The sequence below is a fragment of the Gossypium raimondii genome, chromosome 10 (assembly GCF_025698545.1).
Source record: "Gossypium raimondii isolate GPD5lz chromosome 10, ASM2569854v1, whole genome shotgun sequence".
Taxonomy (NCBI): Eukaryota; Viridiplantae; Streptophyta; class Magnoliopsida; order Malvales; family Malvaceae; genus Gossypium; species Gossypium raimondii.
In genome coordinates this window covers 16,313,422-16,323,585 of record NC_068574.1, presented here as the reverse complement: position 1 = coordinate 16,323,585, position 10,164 = coordinate 16,313,422, and the positions used below count along the sequence as shown (strand labels likewise).

Here is a 10,164-nt window from a genome sequence, read left to right as displayed (position 1 = left end):
CTTCTTTTGGTATTTTGTTAAATATTTGAACTTAATATTATGGCATGTATAGGTTTGAGTACGATGTTAATTACATTTTGATTGTAAATTATAATAGCTATGCGAAAGTAATTAAATTTTCATGTTGTAATCAGTTTGGTTTTAAAAATGGTTGTGTTTGTTCAGTAATGCCTCGTAACCCTAATTCGGCGACGGAGACGGGTTAGGGGTGTTACATTTTATTGGTATCAGAGCTACGGTTTAGTCGATTCTTGGACTAACGTAGCATGTATGAGTCTAGCTATACATGCCATATTTTTATATCGAGATAGTGTGATGACTGCTGATGTCTAAAAATGTGTTTTCGTATAGTAATGGATCCCGATCGAGCCGTAGCCGATGATGTTGAGAGTATAGCGCCTGCTCCCGCACAAGGGACAGAGCCGGTAGATTCTCGACCGACCTCGAGTATCCAAGAAGGAGAGGCTAAACAAGCTTTCTACCAAATGATGAATGACTGGTTTGCTCAATATGTCCGAACTAATTTGGTTGCACAACAACCTCCACCCCCGACTAATCCACCTTCGATTCCTGTTATACCCTAAGTAAGTGATCCAATGAGATTACTTAAGCCTCCGGTTGACAAAATTCGAAAACACGGGGCCGAAGAGTTCAGAGCTACTGATGATGATGATGCTGAGCGAGCTAAATTCTGGCTTGATAATACTATTCGAGTGTTTGATGAGTTATCTTGCACCTCTGATGAGTGCTTGAAATGTGCCATATCTTTGCTACGGACACCGCATATCACCGGTGGAATACACTAGTATCGGTGGTTCCGAAAGAGCGAGTGACACAGAATTCTTTCAGATTGAGTTCGTAAGAAATACATCACCGAGATTTATTGATCGAAGCGTAAAGAATTTCTTGAATTGAAACAGGGTCGTATGACAGTGATAGAATATGAGCGGAAATTTGTGAGACTCAGAGATATGCTCGAGAATGTATTTCATTGAAGCTATCATGTGTAAAAGATTTGAAGATGGGTGAATGAAGATATTAAACCGTTAGTTGGTATACTTGAGATAAAAGAGTTCGTAGTACTTGTTGAACGAGCTTGTAAAGTCGAGGAGCTCGGAAAGAGAAGAGGAAAGTCGACTATGAAGCTCGAGATTCTCGTAAAAGATCATTCAAGAAATCATTTCATCGACCTCAAGGAAATCCGAGAGGATCATAGCCGATCTAAAGCTACCGCAGGTTTCCTAAGTATGATCGAGATCGACCCCGTGAGTTCACGAGCTACTTGATTGCTAGCGTTGGTAGTGTTCGACAAAATAGATCGAGTGCAAGCATTGTGGGAAATGGCATCCCGGAGATTGCGATTACATGATCGGTCTTGCTTTAAGTGCGGTTCAAAGGATCATTTCATTCGAGAGTGTCCGATGGTAGCTGAGCAAAACTCCGTGCAGAATACCAGACCGAGTAATGTGCCGCAGACGAGGTAGACCGCCGAGGCAATTGAGTAATGTAAGTGGCGATCGAGAGGAACAAAGGACACGGCGATTCGATCCGAGGCTCGTGCACCGCCAGAGCATATGCCATCCGTGCTTTCGGAGGAGGCTTCTTCTCCGGATGTTATTATCGGTACTTTCACTCTTTATGATACTAACATCATTGCATTGATTGATCTGGTTCGACTCATTCTTATGTGTGTGAGACTTTAGTATTGATGAAGACTTTGCTGTTGAGTCTCTTGAGTTTGTAATTAAAGTATCGAACCCCCGGGTGGTGTGTTTTGGTTGACAAAGTGTGCAAGAATTGTCCGTTGATGATTCGAGATTTATGTTTTCTGGTGATTTGATGTTGTTACCATTCGACGAGTTTGATATAATTACGGTATGGATTGGTTAACTCGCATGATGCTATAGTAAACCGCAAGCGGAAAACTGTTGATCTACGGTGTCGAATAATGAGATTATTCGATTGAATCTAATGATCTGAATGGTTTACCAGCAATAATATCCTCGATGTCGGCTCAGAAGTATGTAAGAAAAGGTTGTGAAGCTTATCTTGCATTTGTTCTTGATAGTAAAGTGACCGAAAAGAAGATTGAATCATGCGATGGTGTGTGAGTATTCGACGTGTTTCCAAGAATTACCGGGTTTGCCACCTATTCGAGAGGTAGAGTTTGGTATTGAGTTAGTACCAGGGACGACTCCAATCTCGATAGCTCCGTACCGTATGGCACCTACCGAGTTAAAAGAATTGGAAGTACAGTTGCAAGAGTTGACTGATAAAGGTTTTGCACGATCGAGTTTCTCTCCTTAGGGTGCACCAGTTCTATTTGTGAGAAAGAAAGACGGAACGATGAGAATGTGCATTGATTACCGACAACTCAATAAGGTGACTATAAAGAATAAGTATCCGTTACCACGGATTGATGATTTGTTCGATCAGTTGAAAGGGGCTACTGTGTTTTCGAAGATAGATCTGAGATCAGGCTACTATCGATTCTTGAGTTAAAGACTCGATGTGCCAAAGACTGCTTTCCGAACGAGGTACGAACATTATGAGTTTCTTGTTATGCCTTTCGGACTTACTAATGCACCTGCTATTTTTATGGATTTGATGAATCGGATCTTTAGGAAGTATCTGGATCGGTTTGTGGTAGTATTTATTGATGACATTTTGATCTACTCTCGTGACGAAAATGAGCATGCCGAACATCTAAGATTTGTGTTACAAACTTTGCGAGATAAGCAGTTGTATGCAAAGTTTAGTAAATGTGAGTTCTGGTTACGTGAAGTCAGTTTTCTGTGCCATGTTGTATCAGCATCGAGTATTCGGGTTGATCCGAGTAAAATTTCAGCTATACTTGATTGGAAACCTCTGAGGAATATTTCGAAGTTCAAGCTTTACGGGCTTCTTGGCTATTATAGACGTTTTGTGAAAGGGTTCTCTATGATTGCGACCCGATGACAAAGCTACTACAAAAGACGTTAAGTTTGAGTGGTCGAAAAAGCTTTGATCAGTTGAAAATTCTTTAGACCAAGCTCGGTCCTAGTTCAACCCGAATCGGGTAAAGAGTTTGTTATCTATAGTGATGCATCTTTAAATGGTTTGGGCGTGTTTTGATGCGGGAAGGTAAAGTTGTAGCCTATGCCTCGAGACAGCTTAAAACCGCATGAAAAGAACTATCCGACGCATGATCCGGAATTGGCCGCTATTGTATTTGCGTTAAAAATATGGCGTCACTATCTGCTTGGCGAAAGATGTCATGTTTATTCCGATCACAAAAGCTCGAAATATTTGATGGCTCGAAAGATCTGAATTTGAGACAATCGTCGATGGTTAGAATTCTTTGAAAGATTACGAGCTTGTGATTGACTATCATCCGGAAAGGCTAATGTTGTTGCTTGATGCCCTAAGTCGAAAATCACTTGTTGCTTTGAGTGCAATGAACGCACATATGGTTATGTCGATGATGGTACGATAGTAGCTGAGTTGAAAGCAAAATCGTTATTTGTTCAACAGATTTGTGAAGCCCAGAAGGTCGATAATGATTTACTTGCAAAACGAGCTCAGTGTGACTTAAATGTTGATTCAGAATTTCTAGTTGATGCTGAGGATTGTTTGAGATTCAGAAATCAATTATGTGTTCCGAGAAATTCAAAGTTAATACAGATGATTTTGAATAAAGCTCATAATAGCCGATTTTCTGTTCATCCGGGAAGTACAAAAATGTATAACGATCTGAAACAGCACTATTGGTGGCATGGTATGAAACGAGACATTTCTGACTTTGTTTCGAAATGTTTAATTTGTCAGCAAGTTAAAGCCGAGCATCAGGTACCATCTGGGTTGCTTCAGCCGATCATGATACCTGAATGGAAATGGGACAGAGTTACGATGGATTTTGTATCCGGTTTACTGTTAACACCCAAAGAAAAAGATGCAATTTGGGTTGTTGTTGATAGATTGACAAAATCGGCTCACTTTGTTCCGGTTCGTATTGATTATTCACTTGATAAACTTGCTGAATTGTACATTTCTCAGATTGTGAGATTGCACGGAGTGCCTATTTCTATTATTTCGGACAGAGACCCGAGATTTACATCGCGATTTTGGAAGAAATTACAAGATGCTTTAGGTACGAAACTACATTTTAGCACAGCTTTTCATCCGCAAGCGGATGGTCAATCTGAGCGAATCATTCAGATACTTGAGGACATGTTGAGATGTTGCATTCTCCAGTTTGAAGGTACGTGGGAACGATATTTATCTTTGATTGAATTTGCTTATAATAACAGCTTTCAATCTAGTATCAAAATGGCACCTTATGAGGCTTTGTACGGTCGTAAATGTCGTACACCACTGTATTGGACAGAGATAAGTGAAAATAAGATACACGGGGTTGATTTGATTAAAGAGACCGAACAAAAAGTGAAAGTGATTCGGGACAGTTTGAAATCAGCATCGGATCGTCAAAAATCTTATACGGATTTCAAAAGAAAGGATATAGAATTTCAGATCGGGGATAAAGTGTTTTTAAAAGTCTCACCGTGGAAGAAAATACTCAGATTCGGTCGTAAAGGCAAATTGAGTCCGAGATTTATTGGACCGTATGAGATTACAGAGCGAGTTGGATCGATTGCTTATAGATTGATGTTACCGCCTGAGTTAGAAAAGATTCATAACGTATTCCATGTTTCGATGCTCCGTAGATACCGATCTGATCCTTCACATGTGATTAGTCCGACGGAGATTGAAATTAACTCTGATATGATATATGAGGAAGAACCGATTTGCATTCTGGCTCGTGATATTAAAGAATTACGGAATAAGAAAATTCCGTTAGTTAAAGTATTGTGGCATAAACATGGGGTTGAAGAAGCAACTTGGGAGTCAGAAGATACAATGAAAGAGCGTTATCCAAACCTATTCACCGGTAAGATTTTCGGGGACGAAAATCCCTAAGGGGGGGAGAGTTGTAACAACCCGGTTTTGACTCTAATCAGACATAGTGGTTTCGGGACCACAAGTCCGAGTCAAAAAAATATTTTAATATTATTTTGTGTGTTTATTTTGTGTGCATTTGATTGTGTGAAATTTTCATGTTTTAATTTAAATCGTTTAAGTGTCCGATTTAATAAAAGGGCTTAATTATGTAAAATGAAAATTTAGGGTTAATTATAAAAGCACCTAATTGTTGTTGTCTTTATAACTTAGAGGTTTTATTATGCAAATAGTCCACTATGTAAGTTAGTGGGTGGCAAAGGACTAATGTAACCTTATTATATATGTCATATATATATATATATATAAAGGTTAATATAGTAAATTAAAAAATAAGGCTAATATATGCTTAATATAACAAATTAAAAGGGCCATGCATGTTCATCTTTTGGCCGAATATTGAAGAGAAAAAGAACCATTTGGAAGCTTTAAAGATTCGGCACTTTGAAGCTCAAATTGAGGTGTGGATTTTGTTTGGTTTTCAATAATTTTTACGTTTTTGAGATCGTTGCTTTGTATATTACCTAGCCCATGCTTTAATTTTCAGATTTGATGATGAATTTGAGATTTGCCATTGTTGATAATGTGAGGAATTTATTGTTTGATGATGAAAAATAAATCTTTGATGTTTGATTATCATGTTTAATTAAGTGATTTTTTATAAAAAATCCAAATTAGGGATTTAATTGTGGAATTTGAAAATTTAGGGGCTTAAATGTGAAATAAATGAAATATATGGGCTACTAGGGGCCATTGGAAGATTCGGCTAAGGCATGATTTTGATGAATTTTGTGTATTTGGTGTATTTTTGTATTAGGACTAAATTGCAAAAAGTGCAAAACGTTAGGGGCAAAATGGTAATTTTTCCATTTATGTATTTTTGGACTTAATTGAATGTTTTGATGAGTAAAAAGGTTAAATTTGATTATGTTTAGATCAAGAAACGAAGAAAACGAATTTGGATCGGGGAAAAACGAAAGTAATCGAATAGTCGATCGTGTCTGCTGATATCCGAGGTAAGTTTATCAGCTATTTAATGTTATCAAATCAATATATATGTATGTATATCTATTATGTTTGTTGTTGAGCTATAATTAAAAGTAATTTAATTGAATAAATTCAAATTATAAATGGTATAAATATGTATATACAATGTTCGAATATATAGATATATGCTTATATAAATATTTGAATTAAGTTAAAGTATGAATGGTATAAAGGTATATATATATATATATATATTCAAATAATTATATATGTATCTATATGTATATATATACTTGAATTTGGTTGGTTGTATGAGAGTTATATATATATGTGCACATAAGTTTCAACATATATATATGTAGGTAAAAACATTTGGGTTTGATTAAAGATATATATGTTGTAATTGTACGTATAAGATCGAATAAGTAGGTATATGGGAGTTGGAACATCTATATATATATGAATAGGTCTTGATTATATTTTAAGGTATAAATGTTAAATACATACTTGGGAGTTCGAATATATCTAAGTGTATATTCGTGTACAGATTCTTGAATTGAATTGAATGTATGATTTGCAAACTCTTTTGTGATTGAATATGGACTACAATGAATGTGTGTTTGCTATTAATAAGTATTTGAGGAAATTATTATGTATATGGGAAAATTGAGATTTTCAGGCTTAGCGCTTAGCAGGCTTATTGCCGGTGAAACACTTTAGACTAAATGTCTAGCAGGCTTAATGCTGGTGAAATATTTCAGACTATATGTCTAGCAGGCTAAGTGCCGGTGTACTGAATCAGGCTTTAAGCCTAGCAGGCTAAATGCCGGTGAATTTGTTTTTAAGCATGTGATTAAGTGTACAATTATATGATTTTGGATATATTTAATTGATAAGTATATTTATATATACATTCGCTAAGTCGTTTGATGATTATATATATATTCGGTTTATGCAATTGTAAAATATATATATATGCTCTGGGATTTTGTATTTGATAAATATATACTTATAAAAATTTGGTACGCATACTTGATTTGTAACTACATATGCATTCGAGATATATATATATCTTTGTTTATAAGTATTTGATGAAAATGAATGCATTCGTTCATATGTATTAGATTTGTATTGGTTTAAAGTTTATCATGAGTATACATACACATTCGGTTATGATATGTGTATGATATATATATATGATCGGTTGTGTACATTCGGTTGTAATGTTGTTTGGTATAAATATATATTCAATTGATCGCATTCGACGTGCATACATATCGAATATAAATAAAATGGTCGAGCTCAATAATGTATAAAAAATTAGTTATTCGTGTTAATTGAAATCTCAAAGAAATAGATTAACGAGTTATATTATATATATATTTATATACATTTAGTTATGTCAGTAAACTTACTAAGCTATAAAAGCTTACTTTGTTTGTTTTCGTCCAATTGATTTTATAGATTTTGGAGACGCGTTACGAGCTCGGGGATCATCAGCATAGTCCATCACACTATCGACTTCTTTTGGTATTTTGTTAAATATTTGAACTTAATATTATGGCATGTATAGGTTTGAGTACGATGTTAATTACATTTTGATTGTAAATTATAATAGGTATGCGAAAGTAATTAAATTTTCATGTTGTGATCAGTTTGGTTTTAAAAATGGTTGTGTTTGTTAGGTAATGCCTCGTAACCCTAATTCGGCGACGGAGACGGGTTAGGGGTGTTACAGTGTACCTGCAGAAGAAAGCAGTAATACAAACAAATGATATCCCCAATAGTAGCAGATGCAAAATTTTTAAAAAAATTGATGCATGTGATGAATTTGTTTATATATGCCTAAAAGGACTAAGCCCTAACTATGTTCTTCTAAAACTAATATATAATAAAAAATAAAAAATAAAAAAATTTAGGGCTACCTTAAAAATGTAAGAAATGAGAAAAATGTGGTAACTTTTGTTAGAAAGCTTGTTGAAAATGAAGTGGGAGACACGTGGGAGACAAGATTAAGTAAAAAATAAAGAAAAATGGTGGAAAGTGGGGTTGGAGAAGTGGGGACTGAAAATGGGGGAAGGTGGGGTTAAGGAAGAAGATGAGACTCGAAAAAAATAGGGTTATCTATTAAAAAAACACTATTGAGGTATATATATGCCCGCATCTACCGATACTTGTCCTCTTCTATCGATAGAAGTTTACATGTTTCAATAGAAGTTTACTTCTACCGATATCTCATGAACACAAACCCAGAAATACCATTTTGGCACAATTCTACCGATACATCCTACGTACCCCTAAAACAACTAATCAGAAAATGAAAAATTACACGGAAAAATGTATGAAAAACCAAATAGATAACATAGGTAAAATCACATAATACCATGTTTAAACAAATATCTATAGGAAAATCAAGTAAAAATATGCTTGAGTGCAATCAAAAGGTGAAAGATACATTTACTAACATACTCAAATTTTTATCTATGATAAAAAAAATGTCTAACTTAATTATATCACATATTAACAATATTTCAAACAAGGAATTTATAAGTTTACAAGTATAATCAAGTAATGTTCACAAAGCATGCATAAAACAAAACAAGTGTCCAAGAATGTCAAAAAGATTATACACGAAACTTATGAAGGCATGTTCATTAGTCCTAACTCTCCCTTAATTATACAAAATCTCTCATTATCTAAAGGTTTTGCAAAAATATCACTTAGTTTATGCAAAGTATCTACAAATTCTAGTACTATGTCACCTCTTTGCACATGATCTCTAATGAAATGGTGTCTTATTTCTATGTGCTTTGTTCTAGAGTGTTGGATGGGATTTTTGGTTAAGCAAATAGCACTAGTGTTATCACACCTTATAGGAATGTGATCCATATCAATTCCATATTCAACTAATTGTTGTTTTATCTAAATAATTTGAGCACAACAACTACCTACAACAACATATTCTACTTCGGTTGTGGACAAAGCTACACTATTTTGTTTCTTAGAGAACCAAGAAACAAGCATGTTTCCTAAGAATTGACACTTTTCGGAAGTGCTTTTTCTATCCAACTTGCATCCTCCAAAATTCGTATCAGAGTAAGGATGTAAACTAAATGATAAATCTTTAGGATACCAAAGTCCTAGGTTTGGAGTGTCCTTAAAGTACCTAAAGATTCTTTTAATGGCTTGTAAATGTGACTCCTTAGGAGATGATTGAAATCTAGAGCATAAACAAGCACTAAACATTATATCCGGTCTACTTGTGGTAAGATAAAGCAATGATCCTATCATAGACCTATAAAGTTTAGTGTCAACTTATTTACCTCCTTCATCTTTATCAAGCACTGTTGAAGTGCTCATTGGTGTTGATTGAGGCTTCAAGTCCTCCATTTTAAACATCTTGAGCATTTCCTTGATGTATTTGGCTTGACTGATGAAGATGTCATTTTGAGTTTGCTTAATTTGGAGCCCTAAAAAGAAATTAAGCTCACCTATCATGCTCATATCAAATTCACCTTGCATAATCTTAGAAAATTCTTAACAAATAATTTCATTAGTAACACCAAATATAATATCGTCAACATAAATTTGTACTACTAAAATGTCTTTGTCTTTGGTTTTTATGAACAAGGTGGTGTCTACTTTGCCTCTTCTAAAGCAATTTTTAATTAGAAACTTTGAAAGCTTTTCACACCAAGCTTTAGGAGCTTGCTTCAAACCATATAGAGCTTTGGACAATTTGAAAACATGATTTGGAAATTTTGGATTTTCTAAATTGAGAGGTTGTTCAACATAAACTTCTTCATTTATGAAACCATTAAAAATGCACTTTTGACATCCATTTGAAAAAGTTTAAAATTGTTTGAACATGCAAAAGCTAATAACATCCTAATGGCTTCTAACCTAGATATCGATGCATAAGTTTCATCATAGTCTATACCATCCTCTTGGCTATATCCTTTGGCAACTAATCTAGCCTTGTTTCTAAAAATATTACCATTTTCATCAAGTTTATTTCTAAACACCCATTTAGTTCCTATATTTGGATGGTCACTAGGTCTATCAACTTAATTCTTCTTGCATAGCCATTATCCAAAATTCATCATTTAAAGCATCATCAATGTTTTTAAGTTCTAGTCAAGAAATGAAAGCAACATAATTACAAGTATTTCCAATTGAAGA

At 34.8% G+C, this 10,164-nt stretch overlaps 1 long non-coding RNA gene across 1 annotated transcript; it reads left to right on the top strand.

Moving 5' to 3' along the window:
* The first annotated feature begins 5,368 nt into the window (after positions 1-5,368).
* Positions 5,369-7,591, top strand: LOC105794452 (uncharacterized). The gene is made up of 3 exons (XR_008189680.1): positions 5,369-5,456; positions 5,931-6,011; positions 7,447-7,591. It is a non-coding gene; the product is annotated as an uncharacterized LOC105794452 (long non-coding RNA).
* The last annotated feature ends 2,573 nt before the right edge of the window (positions 7,592-10,164 follow it).